Source organism: Siniperca chuatsi, linkage group LG23 (assembly GCF_020085105.1).
Source record: "Siniperca chuatsi isolate FFG_IHB_CAS linkage group LG23, ASM2008510v1, whole genome shotgun sequence".
Classification (NCBI taxonomy): Eukaryota; Metazoa; Chordata; class Actinopteri; order Centrarchiformes; family Sinipercidae; genus Siniperca; species Siniperca chuatsi.
In genome coordinates, this window is record NC_058064.1 from 8,620,957 (window position 1) to 8,646,052 (window position 25,096).

Genomic DNA, 25,096 nt, shown 5'->3' on the forward strand with positions numbered 1-25,096 from the left:
TATTCCTGCAAAAACATCCTTAAATAATATGATGACCTAAAGTGAAAAAGTAAGATTTTGCTGTGAGATAAAAGGTACGGTTTGTCTGTGTGGATACAGAAGACAAAATCTTGTCCAATTTTAGCGCTGGAATGAAACCATGATATCGCTTGCTGTTCATAAATGCTGTGTAGCTTAGCTTCAGCTGCTTATCGACCTTAGTCTGAGGACAAACCTACATAGGCTGCAGTCTCACAGGCAGCCTCCACAAACACCACAGCCAATCAGGAACCTCCATCATGACCCATCCCCCCCCCTGTGAGCTTGTCGGCCCAATCAGAGCAGGCAGTCAGGGGGCCACTGAGCTGTGGCATGTCAGACCGCATTATCCAAAATTCCCTGTGTATCCCCAAGGTTCTGCTGCATTGGGAGTGTGTGGTGTCATCTGAGGCCTGTCTGCTAGGAAGCCTCATTTTTCATCTGGTGTTCTCTCTCTTCCCGAGCCCCCGCGACCTCTCAGCTTGCCTCTCTTGCTAAATTTGGCATAGATACCTTTTGTGTATGCCTTTGTTGCCTTTGTGTCCCTGTATATGTGTTTGTCTGTGGCCTGCTGTCCTTTTGCTTTCCCCTACAGTACCTTTCTCTTTTCCATCTGACCCCCCACGGGAAACCATTGTTTGTGCGCATATTCTGTTGCTCTGAGTAATTGAACATCTCTTTGAAATAAACATAGCCACACACACACACACCAAAGAGCCCCCCCCCCAATTATCTCTGTGTCTTAATTAGGCCCTCCCTGGTGACTGTGTGTAAGTCTGCGACTGTGTGTATGTTTGCAGGAGTAGCTTTCCTGGTCAAATTCAGCTGAAGTTATCCTCACTTGCCATGGGATGTTCTGTCAGGCTGACTAATTACCAACTGGTATATGTGTGTGTATGTATGTGTGTTCTTCTCCATGTGCATGTACTGTGCAATAATGCAACTCAAAGCACCTATTCTGTATTAGTGAGCTCTGGTCTCACTGTAGCTCGGGGAATCAATATCGATCACCGTCCTGTCAACACACCCAGTCAGCTTGGCCACAGTCAATGATTTCTTATTTTTGAGGAATCAGTGCATGGAAGAAATTGTGTGCGTGTATGCTTTTGTCGCATGCAAGTTTAGTTGCTAGTACACCCATGTGCAGCATGCAAATGTGTGTGCGTGTGTGTACAGTATGTGTGTGTATGTATATCCCTTTGTGGTTTTGCTCTTAAGATACAGCACTCCAGGTCGCTGATTGACAGGAAGTCACCTCCGTGGCAGAAAATCCATGGCTTTCCACCCTCACCTTTACTCTTGACTGCTGTCTCTCTACTGCTGATTTATTGTGATGCTAATTTGATTTCAGCTCCCTGGCCTCCCACTCCCTTTTGCTATCACCTTCAGGAAGATAAGGCTCCTTTGGCTGGTTGAGGTATTATACTCACACAGGGCAGCGTGAGAGTTTTTGGAAAGTGACATGTTTTTGTTGTGGTGGTTCTGTACTTAAGTGCATTAGATTTTAAATTAAACAATGAATTTGAGGTTGACGTGAATTTGTGAATGTTTACATTACATTGTATCCAACAAAAGTAGAGAGATGACAGGAATCAAGGGGAGTGATATGGGGAATGACTTGTAACAAAGTCACCAGCCGGAACGCCAACCAGGAATGTTGCAGGTCATGGTCTGCACCTTAACCATTAGGTCACCAGAACACCCTCGAAGTCATCATATTTAATATTTGATTGCAAAACCTTAGCTGAAGTCTGCAACCCCTAGACATCAGCAGATAATTGGTATCTTGCTTGGTAAGGCTCTGCCAGGCCAGCACTGTTGCCATTCTCACTTAACGTTACGTTAATGTTAGGCCTAGACTAATGAGTGAAACACGTGCCCAGTTGGACTGAGGTCAGGAGAATGACTTTGCCAGTCAAAAACATTCTACTGATCAACCCTAAATACTTGCTTTGGCATTTATTTAGAAATCATTGTTCTGCTGCGTTCTCCCTACAATGGGAGACAATGTATAAAAATTCCCCAGGTCCTACAGTCTTCATTCAATATGGATGTGAACACCCTCAAAGCTAAAAGTCAGCAGTTTAACCTCATAGTCATTGTTTAATTTCAAATCCAGTGTGCTGGAGTAAAGCCATAATAATGAAAGGAAGGAAAATGTTTCACTGTTCAAATACTTACAAACTCTACTGTATATCTGAGGAACACATCAGGAAATAACAAAAAATGGATTGTGTTGTTAGTGGGCTGCTAATAGTGGTGCTCTTGTGTTTTTAAGGGGTTCTCTTGTTTTGGGTAACGTAACAAGTGATATACAAAACCCCCTGCTTTGGATACTTGCTGCTTCTTTGCCCTCCGTGCACTACCAGTTTGTTACATCATGTAGCTCAAATGAAAAGTCCCACTGGGTGATAGACCTGCATGATATTATTCCTGTCTGTCCACATTTGTATTCTGTGCCATCTGAGCCATTCTAGCATTGCTGTTTTCAGATAAGGGCATCTATGATGGGGGGCCAATATAAGAGGCAACTACATGGTTCCTCCTCTTCCTCTCCATCACCCAGTATTTCTCTCAATCTTTCTCCCTCTTTGTCAGTCTTTAGTGGTTTGATGGGTGTAGCTGACAGATGACAATCTCATTTCCATTCAGGCGTGGTTCCCTGCTATTTGGGGACTAAGCCATGCAATAACTATAAGTGTCACATTAAATCCCAGCCAGGGAGATGGGAATGGCAGAGTGACAGAGAAGCCATTCACAACCACCATTATCTATGTGTCTGTGGGTGACACCCACAGATAGAAATGTGCAGCTGTAGTGTGCCTGTGCGGAAGCCAAGACATGTTTAGGTAGCCATGATCTTTACAATGTCCCAGAGCAATCTCCTGCCTGACACTGCCTGTGATTCGCTTCACAAGTTTAAAGTGATGTGAGTCCTAAACTTGACAGCAGCAGCGATGGTGACAGCGGTGATGATGACAGTGATTACGATGGTCATACCAGTACTGATCAATGATGATGATGATTACAGTCATTGATGATCAATGTTGGTGGCCATGGTGGGAATGATGATGATGATGATGATGTATACATGATGTTATTCATAATGGATTCGTCAAGAAAATTTCCCCTACTATCAGGGGAGTGAAAGTGAATTTGAACATGTGCAATCTAGCACCATTACATTAACAGCAGGGTGGAATTACAGTTGCTCAAATGCACAGATAGAGGAAGCCTCGAGAATTTGAATAAACACAATGGGCAGCTCCTTGGTTGACGGTGATTAAATCCACGTGATTTAATCCAAGTGAAGAAACTGAAGAACTCCTATAATTATTCCAGCCAGTACACATGTAAATCCAAGTCCTATTGCTCATCCACTTATAGACTGCAAGCATTAGGTTTCAGACTTCTAATAGGCTCCATTATAGCTGAGGGGATAAATAGCGTGACACCCTCGTTGTCTGGAACCCATACACTCAATGACCAAAAGATCCTTCTTCTCCCCAAATTAACCAGCCCAAAAGAACAATACCTGCACCTGGGAAAGGGCAGCAAAAACTTCACATGGCAGTCGAAGACAATTACCCCAAGAAGAATGCTCTTTAGCTGATGAGATTTTGGTGAGTTGCAAAAAGAAGTAGAGGGGAAACAAAAAAAATCCCAGTCCAATTACTGCGACCCTGAAGAAATTTGGAAGCTCTCTCGAAAGGGGTCGTTTGAATGGAACGGTGGCAGAAAAGGGGAAAATGAATTATCGATTCTAATTACACAGGCCTGCGATTCTTTGCTCTATATATGACAGGTTTATGGGTAAGGCTGAGACATTAATGTTGTTCACTGATTGGGGTTGTTAAGTGACTGAAGTTGTTAACATTGATTATTTGGTTAGTGTTTGAGTTGCATGATGGTTAATGGTTTTTAGGGTTAACTTGCAAGAACAGTCCTTAAATTTTTCAGTGCTGTATTATAAAATACTTTTCACAGTGGTTATTTTAACCAGTCCTAAACACTGTTGGTACAGTACATTTTTCAGCACTTCCTCCTTGTTAAGAATACAGCATTTCTGCAAATAACTGGTTAAAGTTATAATGCCGGTTTGAGTATCACTGTTCCCAGTTTTACAGCTGAGCTCAGCTGTGCCTGCCTTGCATAGGTTATTAGCATATGTATAGAACATATTTGCATGCAGTGCCTTTCAAAAAGTTCAGTAACAAACTGCTTGGGAACTCTACCTGGGTTTGTGTTATATAATCCTCAGGCTGAATCTGAAAGCAAGAGATTTAAATGCCATCTACAGGTTTCACATCCATGGCATTTTTTTAGGTACATAAAACTTAAACACAAGGTTTCTGTTGTTTTTTTAATTGCAGAAAACAAATGCAACATCGACTTTCCTAAATTTCTTAGTTTGAATTGCATGAAATGATAGCTAAATTGCAGTTTTTCCACTTGTCTCAAAGCTGACTTTTAAACACATGCACACACCATGCATGCACACACCATGCGTGTCCATGCCTCTGCGCATGGACACAAACGTGCTTTGCATCATGGAGATGGGAGCTTGGGGTGTGCATGAGGCGTCTGATGGAAACAGGACACACTCATTCAGAATACTGATGAGGTGCGGATCCTCAGATGCGGAAGTCAGACACAAATACACAGTCAACTGCACATATACACAACCTCACCTTTGTGTGACTTGCTCTCGCTTGCATTTATCACTAATATACTTTGTCAAGAGGAGAGAAGGCCTGATGAATTTCCTTTATAGATGTTAAATCTGCCTGATTTACTGTTCTGCTTATTCTTGTCTTTGGTCTCTGCTGTACTTACAATAGATGTAGTGATTTGATCTAAGGTGTACAATTGTAAACATACAGCTCAGATGTATGTACGAGTGTGTGTTTCTGTGTCTATGTGACGCTAGTCAGTGTATGTTGGGAAGCAGAAACAGCACATACAGCATGGAATATGTGTGAGCAGTTGTGGCTTGCGCCAAGCACAATTCCAATCCCAAATTTACTGTACCCATTGATTCATTACATCACATGCAGTACTGTATAATCCTAGAATGAGGAAGGGGAAAGGAGCACAGAGGGAAGAGAAGGCAGAGGTAAAGGGAGATATGACTGAAAAGAAGCCCCTCTGTGTCTGTGTGACGGCCCTTTGAAATGGGAAAAGAAGATAATGCTCAAAAAGCATTAAAAGCAATACTGAATATCAGCAGTACGGGCTTCATACTGTCAAATTGAATGTTTCCTCCTTATTTCATTTTCTTGTCTCTTTTCGCTCAGACTGTCTGTTCTCACATATCAGTACCCCTAAGAAATGTGCAGAAGGGGGGCATATGAAAAGAAATCGAACATGCACAGATTTACTGGTTTCTTGACCCCCCCACCCCTCAACACCTACTGCTTGCTCTCTCTGTATCTCTCAATCTTTCTATCTCTCTCCCCCTTCCCCTGTCTCCCCCAAAATTCAATCTTGTATTTGCTAGTGATGGAGAGGAGCTCGGCAGTTTTATGCCAGGCGCAGTAGAATACATTAAACTGCAGGAAAAATATAAATAAATAAAGGGCGCCTCTATCTGCCCTAGTTTCTCTTCATTGAATGAGCATGATTTGGTCGAGCATGCTGTTTCATTTACTTATTTATTTTTTTCTTTCCACTGAATGCAATGCGGTGTTCAGTACAGTTTGTAGCTGAATATTGATATTGACTGCCTGAGGCTTGTGTGGAAGGTGATGATGGGGAAAAAGGAGGGCTATGCTGTTGAGTACGAAAACTTTAAGTTATGTAACATAATCTGTGCTTCCTTGGAAACAGAGTAAGGTGTCTCGACATGGGAATCGTTTTCGGTGTGACAGACTGAGTGAGCTCCCATAACAGGTTAGTCAGTGGGAGACTGCTGTCAACCGTTATGACCAGGTCATTATTAGATATATTCCTGTGTCTTTTGTAAGGGGGGGAAATGTTGGTGAAACATCTCACTTTATCATAAAACCCAGGATTATGTTAAATGACCTTCTTTTGTTCTTTTTTTGTAACTTCACTTGGTTACTGACTGTATGGGAAATGGACATAGGCTGCCTCTGACTGGCTGCAACTAACAATTATTTTCATCATCTATTCATTTGGCGATTATTTTCCTGATTAATCAGTCAATCGTTTAGTCTATAAAATGGTAGAACATAGTGAATATTGCAATTTCCCAGAGCCCAAATAGCTTGTTTTTGCTTGTCGGACCAGCAGTTCAAAACCCCAAAATATTGAGTTTGCAATTACATAAAATATAGAAAAGCAGCAAGTCCTCACATTTAAGATGCTGGAACCAGTCAGTGTTTGACATTTTCCTGTCTGTTGATATTGGATATTTTTCTCCCATGAAAAGACCAAAACCAACAATGAAACAATCCTAATAAGAGGTGTTGCCTGTGTAGTCAAAGCTACGAGATATGGCATATTTCTCTGTGCCACAGACCTTTTTTGTCAAAAACTATTAAAAACACACCAATGAGCCACACAGTCTCTCTGGTCGATGTTTCTTTTTTACAATGAACACGGGCGCTGTAGTGTATTTTGAGACGATTCCACGCACCGTCCTGCTGCCCTAAATACTCACTAGAGCACCAAATCCTCAGCTGAAAATAATCTCCAACAAATGCACTGCTTACTCCTGTTTAAGTGACGTTTGCTTAAAAACTACAGTGCCCTGCAGTTTTTGGAAATTATTTTGCCTTTTTTCAAAATGAAAGTATATATTTGTGACCTGTTTTTTAAAGATTTACGTTTTCAGTAGGAAAGAACGGGCTGCCACCGACAGTAGTTGGACAGTAATGACTTGCATTGTTCCTTTTGATCTGGTAATGGGATTTGTTGACAATACAACTTCTCTGTGTGTGCTTGTGCAATGTAACACATTACAAACACTAACAAAATAACATTTGCATTTTGGAACATACGGCAGCTAACTTAAACTGCTTTCAGCACTAGGCAGTGCATGCTGGAAAATGTGGGCTATCACTACAATACTCTCAGCACAGCACATGTAGTAGAGTGCCGTGTGCACAGCTGAGCAGACGATGTGGAGTCAAAGCAGTGTGTTCATGGTACGTTGCTAACTAGTTTGTGAAATACATTAGTGGAAAGTGAATAAACAATGAACCGATCATTTTCTCCTTTCAATATAACTCTAATATAACCATATCCCTGACAATCGTCATGTCACTCATGCTTATCACAAATTTTATCACGTTTGCTGTGTTAGCAAAGTAGCTAGCCATCTATAGTTTGTCAGCCAAGAGCAGATTGAGAGGTAGGCATGAGCGCACCTCTTCATAATTCTGCAGCTCAGTAGACAGGGCAGTGGTGATTTGAGTCTGTTGAGTGTTGACTTCATGCTGTGTTGTTACCTAGTTGGTGAGATGCAATGCTGGAAAGTAAAAAAAAATAACGTCCCCATATTGGAGTCACAGGAGCCTGTTTTATCACCGGATACGATGAACGTTTATAGCAGAGGCGCTGTTTATGTTGTCACTCAGCAGCAGCGAACCATAAATTAATGTTACATTAACAGCGTAATATTGCTGCAGATACAATGTTTTGATAAGCAAGAAAAAAGCATTTCTAATAGGAGTTCAGTCCATTGAAATAATGGTTTAGAATTGGAACAAAGCTGTAGCGTGAATCTCATAGCTTGATAGAGTAGAGAATATGTGGTTTAGTAGAGAGCAGTGGTGGACTGTAACTACGTACATTTAGTAGTACTGTACTTTAGTTTGGTCCACACACAAAGGTCTATTTTCATTCCAGCTCAAAAATTCACAATATCGGCCGTCAAATCGGATATTGGTGAATGTTTTCCCTCTAAAATCGAAATCAGTCTCAAAAATCCCATATCAGTTGGGCTCTACTTTTAACCCTGACTTTTGCAGTGAAGTCAGAAAAAGATCACTTTGACTGGGGAGTGTGGCAGGAAGCTTGTGCCCACTTTGTGTGTGTGTTTCTGTACGTGTTTGAGGCTATCAGAGAATTTAGTTGGCATAATATGATGTTCTTCTAGCTCTTTATTTGAATAGCAGGAAATAACGCATGAATGAACAGGTCACTTTTGCGTGGGCTGCTGTCTCTGGCAACAAATACTGAGCTTTATAGAAAATGTTGCTGCGGATTGGAACAGCGGATACAGCGATGGAGAGATGAAAAGAGGAGGAAGAGATTGAATAAGGGTGTGAAAGCCAGGCAGCAAGGGGAGATGAAAAGAAGCTTCTAAAGCAAGAGAAGCCACTGAAAATCAGGTACGGCGTCTGAAATTTGTTACAGAAGATGGAGAAAGCATGTGAAAGAAAGAAAGGGAGGGAAAAAAGAAGGCTAGATGGAAAGGCCAAAACAAACAAACAGGGAAAACCACAAACTCGGCTGACAGAGCTGATTGATGGAGACGAGCTAGAGGGAGATGGGTAGTGGTTATTGAAGGAGAGTGCAGGCAATAACCTCCCGTGGGTCAGTTGTGTCAAGTCCATATTCGCAGCCAGCAAGGCAGCAACTATAATAGGAATTCCCTGTTGACCGGTCAATGGGAGGCAGGTGGGAGGCCGTGGATCTATTCTCTAGCCCTGGTAGGAGGAGAGCGCAAGCTCACACCGACTGCATTTATCAGATTTTACGATCTTGTTTTTCCCATTTCCTTTTTTCCCTTGCTCTTCCTCCCTGTCATCCGTCTCACCACAGAGATCCAGCTATGTTGAGAGAGATCAATGCCTCATGTGTCTTTTGCAGCCTTGACATTACTGCAAAATGGAGGAAGCAGCAAGAAGTCAGACAGCAAGAAGATAGACAATAGCTGGCGGTTGTTTTGATTCAGGTGAAGAGTTGAGTGTCGTGGGTATCTATAAAAGGTGTCACAGCTCTGAATAATAGGTCAGAGTTTGATCTACCTCCATTCCTGGAATATAAACCTTTTTTTGCACTGCATCCACCTGAATGTTTCATGATTCCTGCAAGTCGATTGTCAGTCAAATGTCAATACATGCCCACTCACTTCCTTCTTCTCAGATTTACTCCTTGTTCTTCTCTGCCTGACGGAAAAACATACCTTTCTGTGAGCATACATTCATCTTTTGTATGTGACGGATGCTCAAAAGTCCACCAAACTTCTGCCACTCTCAACATGGCGATGTATTACCTCCAGTGTCATCTCTCCTTGTTGCCATGGCACCCAGACGCAGCCTAGAGATCGCTGATTGACGCACTGGCAGTATCATGGCTGACATGACAAGACAAGTGATGGGTGACACTCTGACACCCGAATCTCACGCTAGTGATGACAGCGCCTCATGGATGACAACTCTCACAGACTTTCTTTACACGCTATGACACATGCACAAATGTAAATTTTTTATACAGTATAGATCATATGTGTCATACACATGCTGCCCAGACATACACAGAGCCCATTTCTCTCAGTGGAATTGTCTCTGATGCTCATATGCACAAGTCAGCTCTCTCTCATACACACACACACACACAGACACACAAACACCATCCCATCTTCCAAATCCGTCTTTTCCACGGCTCATTTCCTCCCTCCTCTCCTCTAAAAATGACAGTGGCAGATATTTCCACTCACTCGGAAGGAAAAAGAGCAGATATATCTAGTTGAGTCACAAAATTGGGTTCAAATTATATTGCTCTGTCAAGGCAGCCTTGACTTCTTCTTACCAAACCTGACATTTGGAGTGTATCCGCAGGATACCAATTTTGCTCTCCCATTCAACACTGGGCTGACTCACTTTATGTATTTTGGATGCACTCATGGCCTATTAGATATTGTTTTAGTGGCAGGATGTTTTCTTTGAGCAGATACTAGTCTGGTTCACACCTCTCCTCAGGTCATCAGTAGTACATTTGATAGACTGTGGATTGCTGCAGCGCTAAACAATCTATCTTTTAGATTTTTTTGTCAGTCTGTCAAGGTGTTGGTCATATAGTGACCTTTGCATACAACATTTGATAAGTTCGGATTTGATGAAACTTCATTGATCCATTGCAGCACCAAAGGCTAGGATATAACAATAACTATATGACCAAGCTCTAGCTGGCCAAAAAATCTCAATTGTCTTCAAGGGAAGATTTTAAGTTTTAATAAGTTAATAAGTTTTTTCCCTAGGAAATGCAGAAAGACTAAAACAAGTTTGAAACATAATATTTTGTTGGACTTAATGTGCAAGACAGTTTAGCAAGATTGATGAAAGACCTGTACCTCCTGCAAGCCTGTCATTGTTATGCATATTTAAAAAATACAGGTTATCCCACACAGCTATGGACTGTCCATAGCAGATGCTTAGCTGCTACCCAGCAGATAGGGACAAACTCAACAAAGTAGAAACTGCTTCGTCACTTCCCTTGGCTTGTCCAGAGATGATACCTTGTAAACAAACACAAACCAGAGAACGCAGATCAGTGTGCAGTCTTTTTTCAGGCTGTCTTTCTCGTAGATGCAACCTTTACATTTACTACTAGATAGCTGGAACTAGGTAGCCTACTTAGAGTCATGACAGTCCCGTAAGCACGTGCGCATATAGTGAAACTACTCATCTCAGTTTTATGGCGTTGTAGTTCAATGCAGCTAATGTAGCCAGCTATCATCTACGCTACTTTTGGACTAAATATAACCTTTTTGTACATGTTGTAATAACTCTTTCATGTGCTGACATTTTACACATTGTGCAAAAACAAAATACAAATAGCTGACACTAACAAGCCTAAATAGACACTCGTAGTATGACTCTGCAAATGTGCAAGATATCCGAAAATAACAGATTCTCTCTATGGTTTAACAATTGTGGTATATTGCTTACTGTAGTTATTCAAAGACTTTTAACACATTGTAAAATATCCTGCCTGCCAACATACAGGGCTGCACCATGTCACCAACTTTTCACCAACTTCCTTGTAGTTCAAATCACTGCTAAATGCTCTTTTCCTAAGCTACGATTAGCGTCAGTGACACTCCTGAGCCTGGTTGACAACACCTAAAGGAAGGAGCCTAAGAGAGACAGGCTAATTGAGAAATAGCAGATCCCCTCCTCAGGACAGGCTAATGCTAATTCTTGCGATTTGAGATCAGGCAGGAATAGATGACATTACAGAACTGATTCCTCCTATCTGTTACCCCTACTACCACTTGTAATAAGTAGCCTATTATATGATGATGCTGAACTCCACTTAATTTAAAATATAATAACAATCATGTTTCAATCATGTCAACTGAGTGAGATTAAAAGAGACCAGGGAAAGGAAACAGAGAAAAAATGTTTAGCTAATATTAACTGCATCAAATTTGATTCCTGAATTTGTCATTAATAAACCCTGAAAGACAAAATGGACAAACACACACACAACTGCACATGCACACATAGAGAAGCTTCTTTTTTCCAAGGAAAAAAAGCAAAACAAGCTGCTGAAGTGGTGAAAACCACCTTTTATATAAAATCCCCAGGTTTTGACCAGGTATTGAGAGGATGCAGGGACTTAACGTACAGCACCAAGGCTGTAGGATAAACCACATAAGCTTCTCTTTTGATTTTGGATCTCCTTCACATAAAGACAAACTTGGAGTTAAATAGGTAAAGGGTTTAAACCTTTCTTCTCACTATTACCTTCATATAAAATACAGACAGAGAGGAAATCTCTGCACTTTATTTCCAAACCTCCAGTCCGCCTCCTCCTGTATTACGACCAGTTGTTTCTACAAGATCAATTTTAATGTTCCTCCTACAAAGCAGTCTCAGAGGCTGGTTTTGACTTGTGTAACACTTCACAATCTCAACCCTGTAAAGTGATTTGTGGCTTAGCAAACATCTCTGTTGCGCTGCCTTTCATGACCTTTTCAGATTCCTGAGGTCAAAGCTTTGGATGTAAAATTTAAACAGCTCTATTTGCCTTTGAACGTTACTCTATTTTTTGCACCCCGTTGAGATGACAATGTTTTGCCTGTCCAACACAGTTGTGCCTTTGAACTCTCTTTTGTACTGGCTCCAGCTGAGGAGAAACTGCTGAGTCGTCTAGACCAGTAAACACTGTGTGTGTGTGTGTGAGTGTGAGTGTGATGTGTAAGTGATGTGTGTGTGACAGCAGAGGAGGCTGTTGGACAGCAAGGACATGGCATAATGACAGCTACATTAGTGGCCCTCCTGGGGCTCTGTAGGGGCCCTCTGATCAATCTCGCCCCTGCTTGGCCCTTGGCCTTGCTGTATCTGTGGCCCTCAATGCACAACTGTGCACACACACTGTATTAGCAAGCGTAATTGATACAAGGGCAAACACACATATGCAAAAGGATACAGATGCATAATGCATGCATACACACACACTTGAAGGCACCTGTATGCGTGCAGACATAGTGGGTATTATGAATATGCACATATACATTTCCATGATAATTATCATGTGCAAATACACACACACACACACACACACACACATCTGTACACATAGAAACATACACAAATAAAACACAGCATTCCAGGCTGGCTGAACTAGTATGCTAGAAGGTTAATCACACTCTTGCACATTCTTTCAAACACACACACACCTTTTACATCTGTCAGTATAAGGCATTCACAAATGAATTGTGGATGAATCATTTACATTGTAGATGATTCATTTATAGGGCTGTTGTTAAAGGGACTCACTTGGGATTCACTTTAAAACATATCTTTGTTGTATGAATTGTAGTCACCAACCACCAGGTGCAGTTGCCCCTGTGATTTTTATCTATCTATCTGTCTATCTGTCTGTCTGCCTGTCTCTTTGTTTAAATTACATTATATTACAAGTTTTGTATCATAAATTAAGCTAATAATTATTAATGGTGGAAAGTATTCAGATTCTTAATCTAGGTAAAAGTAGCAACACTACACTGTAAAAATTGGTTGGGTAGTATGTTTTGTATGTAAAATCTTAATTTGTAAAGTAACTAGTAACTATAGCTATTAAATACGTGTAGTAGAGTAATCCATCCATCTACTTTCTGCCGCTTATCTGGGGCCGGGTCGCAGTGGCAGCAGTCTAAGCAAGATAATCTCGACGTCCCTTTCTCCAACAACGTTTTCCAGCTCATCCTGGGGGATCACCACCACCTCAACTGCCTCTTTTCAACGCAAAGGAGCAGCGGCTCTACCCTGAGCCCCCTCCGGATGTTTGAGCTCCTTACCTTGTCTCTAAAGGAGAGCCCAGATACCCTACAGAGGAAACAAATTTCGCCCGCTTGTATCTGCAATCTCATTCTTTCAGTCACTACCCAAAGCTCATGACCATAGGTGAGGGTTGGGACATAGATCGACTTGTAAATCGAAAGCTTTGCCCTCCGGCTCAGCTCCCTCTTGACCACAATGGTCTGGTTGTTTTGACCCCAGATTTGTCAAGCTACACTGTGTGATCTTAGCAAGGTCAAAATGTACAGTTCAAAGTCAGCTAGATCAATAACCTTGTGGTTTCCTGCCCCTGTCTGATTGTTTGGCCCATGTTCGGCTGCACGGTGTGTGTCAAATTGATCTTCAGAAAATGTGAAGTTGTCAACCACTGTGTCCATCAAATTGCCTGTTAGAGCCATTCATCTTGTTTATACGTGTCAACATGTAGACAAGACAAACCCACAGTCTTGTCTTAATTGCTTGAGTTCTGGGATCTCCTGTGGTGGACAGTTGTTTGCTGATGTTTTTTTATTGTGGTGTATGTGAGTAATATTACTGAATCAATGAATAACAGCAGCAGGTATATGCATGATGTATTTAAAATTTAATCACACACCTTCTATCACACACCCAAAACTTGGGTTGGCTGCAGAGCTGTTTGTGCACTAAATCTCTTGTGGGCTTACTCTCTCATTACATTTGCTTCCCCCATTTCCACGTCTTTCCCAGGTTATGGGGCTAATTCCTCACGTCTCCTCCTATATCTCCAATCTCCTTCCCCAGGTGTTAAATTATGGATGAAACTTACCTGACAAGGCACCGAGTTACATAAGCCTCCCTCCGTCCTCTCACCTGGATCCCAGTGGCTTCATTATTCTGTGTGAGGATCATTTGGCTGTGAGTAAGCCCTGCCCCGCCACATGGGACCTGACATTAATATTTATTAGGAAGGCTTTTTGGAGAGAGGAGATACCGGCGAAAAGAAAGAAAGACAGAGAAAGAACGTCTGTGCTAGAGAGAAAGAGATACTCAGTGTGTGTGTGTGTGTGTGCATGCTTGTGTGTTGCATGTGCCGGCAATTGCGAAAGGTTCATGCCACAGCCAAAGGTTGTGAGAGCTGGACAGACCTGACATAGAGGACGATGCAGCCATCTGTTTCAGGCAATGTTTTTTTTTTATTCTTTAATTTTTAAATTTTTGGGGGGAGAAAGCTAATAGTGTGTGCTTTATCCCCAGGCTAACAGCATGTTGGGTTATTTATTCATAATTTTATACAATGTGCCAAGAGTGTACCCTGTTTTTTCTGCAGAGGCTGGCACTCTCTTGGCTTTTCTCCTTGAACTGAGCATATGGAATAATGAAATTTGGTGCTGCAAGATTAAAAAATGAAGTTACATTAAATTAAAATAAATATGAATAAAAAAGAAATGACTTTTTTTCTCATATATAACTTCCTTGCATAATATACATATACGTTATAATATAAGTTATTATATAATCTTCTTTTGACTTTAAATTATTCAACCTAACTCGTAATGAATGCTTCCATCTCCTTTTATATATTATCTTGTGATGTATTGATATGAATCCCATCACTTTGAAATGTATAATATAGTTATGCGATTTTCTTTATACCAGTCTTAGATGATAGAAGCTGAGTCCAGGGATCAGGGATCATTGGCGATCACTTTAGCATATCTCGCCACTGCTTTTTAGTAATCCATTATCACCTCATGTTGGGAGGCATAATCGTATGTTTAACCGCAGCAGCATTGAGTCTTGCTCCAATGTGTTTTGCAGTGGCTCCAGACCGTTTAATCCCATTTGTTGTTTGGGCCTATCGGCTCTCCAGCACATATTCAAAGCAGACCTCCTTTTAGGCCTGTTGCGCTCCCTTTGCACTAACAAGATTCAATTATTGTACACAGAGAGCATGATTACATTTGAGTATGTTGGTTAGGAGCTCCTGCTGTGGCCACATCCCAACCAGGTGTGTGTTTATGTAGTTTATGTACTGTAATGTATATGCAAGTCAAGGTGTGAAGCAAAGCTACTAAGCTACTAAACTTCAAAAAATCATCATTGTTGAGATATGGATGCAAACTAGAAGTGGGTGGGATATAAGATGGAAAACAGAAACCAGTGGTTACTTCGACAAACTTAAAAAAAATAAAAGAAACATTCTTTCACTCTCTGTACTATTGCAGGATATAATTTTATTTTTCATTTAGTTTTTGTTTAGCCTTTTGAACTATTGAACATATCTATTTTAGTTTAAATTTTTCATTTCCCCAATTCAACAACAGCTCTGACATTTATCTGACTATCAAAAAGAAAAGAAGGTTAAGTTAAAGTGTAAAGTTTATTTTAATATTATTTCAGTAAGTTTTGTTTTAATTTTAATTTACAATCAATATTTTTATAATAACAATGAATGAAGTGACTATATGTAATGTGAAAGGAGTCGTGCGTAGTGACAAATCCAAAGAGAAGTGTTACCCGACTCTGCAGTCCCCCTCAGTTCTACGAATCATTTTAGCGTCTATCAGTTTTTTGTTTTCCCACCCACAACTTTACTGTTTTGGTTCATTCTCACCGTTCTCATAGCTTTGTTTTCAGCAAAAAAGCTCTAAAACCCCACTGGACACTACCTGTCCATCCCGAAACAGAAGACAAAGTTTGCAACTAGCTGGTGAACATAGTGGTTTAAGTTTAAATAAAGCTTTAGTTTAATCTTGTCAGCTAAACTGGTTCTTTTTTTAGTTTTACTTCAGTTCTCATCAATTATAACCTTGCTAAACAGATTTAAAAACACCACAAATCCCCACTTGGATCACACAGCCTCGGAACATACCAAGTGATGACTCATGGAAAGCCAAAGGGGAGCACGGCAGATCAGCTTTTAAATTAAGTCTCTGGACCGAACTAAAATTTAGACGACACATCTGACCCTGCTGTTGTAATATTTATATCAAAACAAAATATTCAAGACATAAACCATTGGATGTACATTTTACCACCATCATGGAATAATTCAGTTGAAAATCCATATGTAGTGTATGTAAAAAGATAAAAACTAATTTGTAAAAGAGCAAGCAATCTGTGTTGGGAAAGACCATTTCACAAGACCACAAGTGTTTTCAAAAAAGAGAGAATTGGTCATTGGGATTTGTTTTGTCATACACAGAAGCATTCATCCTCACTCACAGATGCTGAGGCATATGGCTGACCCAAGCAACAAGAGTGATGTGTTTCCTCTCTCCCAGCTGCTTGTCGTAGCACTCTCCCTAAAACTGCACTTGGAGATGACAACAAATCAACACTGAATCGGCTCTTACGGAGAGATCCTTGTCACACAGCCTTCAAAGAGAGTGCTGAAAAGTTACTTTACCACTTTTGCTGTAATTCCAGGTCCATTTAGGCTCACCTTTTAAATTCTGACACTCAAAAACAGATGATTACATTTCAAAATTTTCTCTTTTTTTCAGCCCATGTGAGTAACAGAATGTAGCAAACAAAACGCTCTGAGGTTTGTTGATACTGATTTGTGACTCATAGTTTATCTGGCTGATTCGCTTGATAATTAGTTGCATATCCACCTGTCAGAAGTCTTCTAGCTCACAGACCTGGCAGAGAAAACAAGCTTGTTCTACAGAAATTACATTAGCATCCATGTTGCAGCCTTTTTTTCTTTTTTGAGGGACACTTGTAGATGTAATTAGGTCTGTTAACCAATAATGTTCTACAATGTGTCCTGCACTAACAAGGTAGAAATGATAAAGACTCTGTACAGTACTGTATATACCACCTGTCTTTGGCATAAAGAACATAACACTTCTTAAATAGTTTTTTTTTTCACATAGTAAGAAAAACACACTTTTGGTTGAGACTATCCAGCTATGCAATAAAAAATTTTACATTTACATTATTGCTGTCATTTTGCTAACTTTTTTATACTTGTGTTACCACTATGCTACGTTATATTGTGCCACAGATTAACATTTCAGTGTTTTTATCAAAAGAAGTACCCACACCATTTTTACTGAAATGTTAATCTGTGACATGCTACAATGTAGTGTAACACAGTGTCGTGTAGTACAAGCAAAGAAGAGTAATAAAGTCAGAAAAATAATTTATTAATATCAGTTACACAGAAATAGCTACCTTAAATTTGCCAACATTAACTAATATTAGCACCATAAGCTACTGGTCATACAAAACCAAATAAGACTGTAGCAGCAAAACCCCTGGGTGTATTGACTTGACCATTTGTGCTGTGTAGTGCTTATGAATTCCACTTTTAATTTGTAAAAAACACAGACCTGACAGATTTGACAAAGACTCGTGCAAAACTTGCAGTTCAATTACTCGTATAGAATGACACTGTCACAGGATTGCCAGGAAGTGTTTACATTACCGAATAGACACCACTGTGCTACATGTTGATATAATGTATGCTGCCTATTGCATATAATCCCTGGAGCAAGAGTGGAGTAAATGCAATATGTACTTAAACACCTTTGCCAGGTTGAAATGAATACAAATGTAATGTGGGTCCTCTGTTGAAACCTAGTGGCTTGTGTCAGTGCACCTTCTAAAGTCTTTGCTGCGTATGTCTCAAGCTGGTCTCTGGGAAACTCCATCCCCTCCAGCCATCAGCCTGGAGGCCAGTAACACTCAGAGACTCATTAAAAAGATATAGTAGGTTCATGCCACAGGGGTTAAGGGAGCACTCTCTCCACTTTAGGACTATAAACCTCCAGCTCTTCCCTGTGACCGCTCTGTCGATGCTTGAAGGTAGCCTGGGGACAGTTATGCCAGGTTTTGACTATGGTTACCTTCTAAAGCACTGGCAAACACTGGCGAGGGGTTGTGTGGAACTGCAAGTTCAAAAAAGCTACAGGCAAAATAAAACGAAAATAAATAAACAATAACAAAATAATGTATGTACTGTACTCACAGACAAACACAAAGCCATACTTCACTCACTTCACATACTGATGAGCTTACAAGGTGGTAATTTGTGGCTTTCTATTCAAGCTGCTCATCATAACACCTGTGGGTTTATTATGCAAGTACTTTCATCTGTAAGTACAGACTTCAGTCTTCAGTCAATTCTCTTCCTGCCCGATATCCTGTGCAGAAGCAAGTGTTTACATCTTCTACTGAGGATAAATTTACCGGTAATTATTCTCATTTTCCTGCAGAAATCTGCTGTACAAATGCATAGAAATTGACTGCCAGTTTGGAGGCTACAATTTTACGTGGAAGAAAGGTCGATAGTAAAAGAAGATGTAAACATGAGTATTTGAATGGACAACATGTAAATCCGTCTGCCTTCTAGCCTTTTTGTCTATTAAGGTTGTTTTCCTTTCAAACAACTGACCATGAAAGCTTTATGAAAGTGTTATATACTCTGTGCCAAAGCCAAAAAAAGCATATATTATTGTTGTTCATCAGCATGTAGATGAGAGGTAAATGTATTCGTCTCCTACCGAGAAGAAGCCTGATCTGTATTCATATCCTCATTTGCATATTTCCCAATGCTTTCTCTCTCTCTCTCTCTCTCTCTCTCGCTCTCTCTGTTTGTTTTATCACAGAGGACTGACAGTGAATGTACATTTTCTTAATTTTATCCTATTTAAAAAGTAATAAAGTTTGATATCCAGGGGGCATGGAGTTTCTTTGATAGAATACATGTTAATTAAAGTGGTAACATTTGTAGCCCAACAGTGCTAGTGAATATGGAGAGATGAGGGTGTAACAGCTCTACCTTATAATTTCAGTATGCATGCAATATCTGCAAGTTTGATCAGGCATATGACAAATAGAAAATGTAACATTAAAGCCAGCTCAGGCATATTGATTTACATGCTGAGGTCTGGTTTATATATCATCAGTTATATATTTTCTTTATCTTCTATGTTATCTTTTAGATATTGGATGGAAGAAAGCCATTTCCACTCAGTGGACCTATTTACTCGCCACTTTTTCTCCAGTTCCACACCAGCCCTCCTCTTTCACTCCACTTCAAGGTAAAGTAAAGCCTTGTTAAACATTTATCTGGGCTCCTTATTGCCATTATTTTACTTTTAATAAATGTGCATTCAGGTGACACTACAAGACTCCCACAGCTTCCACATCCGTGAATTTTTTTAACACATCTAAGGCTCTGGATTCACATCAAAGATGTCATGCCACTGTGCCCAACAATGGGAGCTCCACCACCATAGTGAATGTAACTGATTCCAATGCATTATTCAAGACTCGCTCCTATACATATTCACCAATCTGGAGTCAATTGAGCCGCAAGCTTGTACAATTGCAGAGATGTTCCCAGTCAACCAATGAAAGAAATACAGGCAATTGGAGACAAGCTGCTGAGAACAATCGAACAGTCAAACTGTTGCATGAAATTCTATTCAGAAGAAGTTAGAATTTTGTTTTGTGTAGCTTTTCTTAAACTACTGGCCATGAAATTTTCCAAAGCTGTTTAACTTTCAGTTATGAAGTCAGGAACAGCTTTCATAATTTGTCCTTGAAGGCATTTATCTACTGTACACCTTTTCATTGGAGGGAGATTCACTTCTGCGTACAATACAAGGTACAATACAGTTTGGATGAAAAGGCATGACATATTCCAGAGGTAAATAAATTGTCAGTTATGACCCTCTTTTTCATGACTGAGACTGTAGTATGCTTTAAATGAAAAGTTCCAACCTTAAAAAGATCCACTGACTGCAGTTTGTTCCCATTTTGCACCCTCTACCTCACACTTCAAGTCGTTGTGTATATGCGCTCCACTTCCCAGCATAAATCAATATACTTTAAGCCAAATGTCAACATTGGTTAGAGAGAAAGCAGCAGGCAGAGGAGACAAAAATACAGAGAAGGCGCATTGATTCATTATATAAGGTGGTTTGTGACATTATACAGTGTATCTCTGGTCAAAAGTATAAGTCTCTAAAAGGGCATTCCAATTCATTTACCAGCATGACAGGAAAACTTTTGGGTATTTTGGTCTGTGTGTTTCATAGATCATATATCACACCCATCTATACATTTCAAAGCAGCACTTTTTAACTTATATCTCTCAGACTTAACAGATATTGGGCTCTGGCTTATTGATTGCTTAGTATTCAGCAGACGTCATTAGAGCAGTACTTACGAGTGGCAGCGTGTTTTGTTTGATCAGTCATTAGCAACTAATCATTAATGTGTCTGAACATATTCCTTTTATCTTTTGGACAGACTTATCTGGGGAGGCACTGAATAAGTTGAGCCTGGCAGGGCTGAAGAATACACTTGTGCTTTTTGTGATCAAAACAAATTATCTTCCACGCTTGTGCATCTAATGAGTGCATTCTTGCGGTATAGATTTTGAGCAGGTTGAGAAAGAGCAAGTCATTGAAAAGGTGTTGAGAATCAAAGATTATTTAGTTAGGAGTGGAAAAGACGGAAGCTCTTTCTGTCTCTTATCAGCAGAGGATGAAATCTTTTTCATATGCCATCAGATTTTCCAAATGGTACTTCTAAGCCAGACAATTGATTTGTATCATAATGCTTTTCTTCCTTGTTGTTCACAGCTTATTGCAGATCAGTTATGTGTGGTTTCTGCTCCATATGTGTTGAATGTTCTTCTGAATTAATCAGCTTGCATACGGAAGACAGAAAGACGTAGGGATAATCAATTGGATCTCAGTTGTAGTTGACATTGACACACAGTAATACTCAGCATTAGTAATGGGATGTTTTACATCTGTAGTAGGATCATGCATGCATTATTGCACGTTGACTACATCTACCCCACCTTAATTGGCTTATGTTTTAAAATGACAGCATCTGGAGCACTGTGTTGTATTAAATGCATTCACAAATAGCTTCTTTTAATGATTTTTCTCTCAGGCTATTTCTGTCTTCTGTTCTTTTCACTGTTTCATTCTTCTCTCCAAACATTTTCTTTCCTCTGCAATCCTTCTTCCTCTCTTGCAGCTCTTTCCCCACACCTACTTTCATCATCCTTCTTCCTCCTATCTCTATCAGATATTTTCCAGATATTTACATCCCTCTTACTTCCCCATTTACTTTCATGTTTTCTTCATCACATCTTTCTCCATTTTTAGAAAAGCACCTGTAGTCTAAGTGAGCAAAAGCTGCAGCCAGAGACTCTGTGATTGATAAATCCCTCCTTGCCAGTGACAGGGGGCTCCTCAGCTCCAGTCACAGTACAAACTGGCTAAAGTGCCTGCTGGTGTTTATGCACAGCTACTGTTAGTAGGCTGCTCTCTGGTTTGATAAAAACCCGGAGTCAGAGGGTATGAATGAATGAAAACATTTAAAACCTGAGCCATTTAAAACCTTTTTTATTTATCCAGTTACAAATGTTACATTCAGAATCTCTATTCAAAAACAGCTAACTGTAACTGCATGACATTGACTTAGGGTTGAACGTTGATAAGCGTGCAATCATAGTGCAATATGTTTGATGGGGCATCATTAATAAGGCCGCAGCAACACAAAGAACCCACGCTTTCTGTAGTGAGTGAGCCTGCAACAGAACAATTGCTACGCATCCATAAACTGGCATGTTAACTGAAAACCCTCTGCTCTGCCACACAATGATAGGCTTTATGGGAAATTTAATAAGCCCCTATCTGTGTATTGCCCACATGCCTTATCGCTGCCAATAGAAAAATATCCATTTGGCCTCTGACATCTTCAGAATTATGAGCCCTCGCTATTTATGAGTCCATCCCTGTTCTTTACCCCACATCCTGTACTACCACCCGCCCAACTCAAAATGACTTATTTCATCTGTGTTTCCGAACCCCTTTTTTTCTTCTTCTCCTCCCTTATGGTGTAAGAGCCAAACATTAGCAATAGCCATTCAGCCAAAAAAGCCGAGGGCCTCAAAGTGGGGTGCCTCTGATCTGGATCTGCTTTAGAGAAGAGGTTAATAATATCTTTGAGAATAGTCGCTAGCAACAGGACCTGGCATGGCATTCTCTACTGATCACTGTTGTAGGTGGGCAGGGTTTGAGCGAGGTGAAGAGGGTATAAGCATGGGCAGGGAAGCAGCATTTACATACTTGTGTGCCAAGAGCTGATATTTAATTACCAGCCTGCCAAGATGGTGGGAATCAGTTTGCGTGTTGTTCCATTTGTGATCATTGCCATCTCATGAGACTGCTGCCTTGCAGGAAGGGCCAAGGACATTGGCAACAGAATACCACAGCAGGCACGAGTTACTGGTGTGCACATGTGTATGTGCCCAACACAGTGATTTTGTAGCAGTTATATAATTATGAATCATACCAGACCCAAGCTTTCAGTTCTGTTCCATTATTGGAGCCTGGTCTTTGTTTCCTTCCTCTTTTGTGACACTTTTCAGTCTTGAAAAAGTAATGAAAATAGTCTGGTATTTTGAATACAATTTCACAAGCTCTATGTCATTGTCAGTTCATCAAATCAGGTCTCATTGTTTATATGTGACAGCAGTAGGTTTGAGCTGTTGCCTTCAGGGCGGAGTCTCTTAGGATGAAAATATACACACACACGCAGATCCTTTGCTTGTGCAATGACGCACAGAGCAAAGTGCCAAGAATAGAACAGATCAGTTGCATTCTCCCACAGTCCTTCCAGGATTAATGGACTCAATTGGGCAAAAACATCATGTTTTTCCACATTAGTTAGCTATCTTTACTTTTGTAATGGTGGTACTAGTAGTGGGCACAGGCTCACAAAACCATGAACTCACTGACTTCAGTGGCAGTCATAAAAACTATTTGATAAAAAGGGTTGAAAAACATGATGATGAAAGACAGCATGAGGTACAAAGTCATTTAGTGCTAAATGCTCCTTCTACCTGAAGAAGGAATCAATCTTAAACTGACCTACAAGCTAAACTGTTTCCTGAATTAATGTTATTCCTTACCATATAGTCATGGTACTCTTTAAAGAGAGTATTTCTTTGATGTAATGAAAAACTTTAAGTTAACTGCTCCTTGCAACCACCAATGCAGCTTCCGTGTTAACACTGGCGGACACACTGGCGGAATATGCCACTTACCACTGATTGGTTAGGGCAAAACTCAATAAAATGACACTGTTAGGTTTTGTTTTTTAGCGGACCCAGAAGCAGACAGAGGCAGGAAGTTTGGTGAGATGGAGAATGGCAGGAGATGAGCTGAGGTGGCATGTTGGAGATAGCTGGGCGAAGACACTGGCACACGAGTCCTGAGGAACAAAAGAGAAAATCCGGAGCCGTGACAGACACCACACCTCCCAACAAGGAAGCCGTTAACACAATCACAAAATCAAGCTGAATGAATGAAATTAAACAAAATTACAATCCAGATTATCAGGCTAATGAAAGGGTTACAGTCAGAAAGTGCCACTGCTGATTTGCCATACCTCAAATAGATACTCACTCTTTCAATAATCCATTAAAAATGCTTTCAGAGATGTAATGTTTCCTTCATAGAAAATAAGTGTAGGTTTTATGTTTGTTTGTTTTTTTATTACATGGCTTTGTTGAATACTCTATTCTGATTGGTCAATTCTGTTCTGATCATAGACTCTGGAGTCCAATCATATCAATTATATCAAGTCCTGTGGCAAAAAAAAAAAAAAAAAAAATCAATAGAATCAATATTTGGTGTCAAATTATTGATTTGTTTAGTAAGTATCTGTGTAATAAATGGGATAATGTACAGCGAGCCAGTCATTATTGTGAAATTAACCCTTTCAGGGTGATTCTAGACCTCGCTGCTTTGTGTCGTGGTCCTGCATCATACTTTTGGAGTTAACTTCTTCTTTTCTTTACCTTCCCATCCAAGGGTGTAATTTCTACTGGAATTTCCCCTCACTTTTTAAAATCCTATTTTGTCCCCTCACTTTTACAATTTCAGCTTGGTTTACTCACTAAAATCTCTCTAAAAAGTGTCTTTTTACTTTCTAGCTGTCAAATCCAGATGAGAGAAGAATGTTATGTTCATCTATGTTGCCATCAGTTGTTAGCATGGGCTCATAGAAATAAGCTTTACAATCAGTGGACTTTATATGTCTTGGTTTCTGCCTCTCAGGCTACATACAGGATTTAGTAGATATGCAGCCTGAGGAGGACTGCAGGTACTACTACTAAAAACAAAGAAAACAAAAACCAAATTTGATCTCTAAAATAAGACAGTGAAGGACAGTGGGGTTTTATTTTTAGTAAATATGAAAACACAAAATTTTCTATCATAAAATATCAGGTCTCTATCAATCGTGCAATAAACTCCCTCAAACATGACAAGATGGAAGAGCACTGAGATGAGTTGTTGAGTTAGAAGGGTCAGGAGGGTAAGAGTAAGGCAAGCTGACATTGAGTCTCATTATACCAAGGGGAGTGTTGGGAGAATCTTTTTTTTTTTCTTTTCATCCAGTGACATTCTTGACTCCCCAAAGTCAAAGTGAGAAATTCAATTAAAGTTATTTTAATTTAGCAATTAGATGGTGATGTAAGCAGAACTGAATGTAATTTGAAAGTTCAGTACAGAACCCAAAGCATGACATTCCGGACTTGCAGGTTCATACTCAATGGGATGCAGATGGGATTTGAGATGAAAATGCAAGGTGGCTGGGGAATTGTCCACATTAAGCAACATTTATCATGATCAAAGTGGAATATCTTTCATTAGTGTACTGAGTTGAATCTGTTGAGCTTTCATTCATTTTCTGTGACATCTTTTGTTTATTTTGTGTAACTGAAATGTAGTACATTTTAGTGGAAAAAATACATGTAACATGCTGTGTCTTTTAGCTAGAAACTTGATTTGCTTTTAGTTATGTTGTATACTTTAAAAAAAGGTAATGTTTTCCATTTTATTTCCCTACTT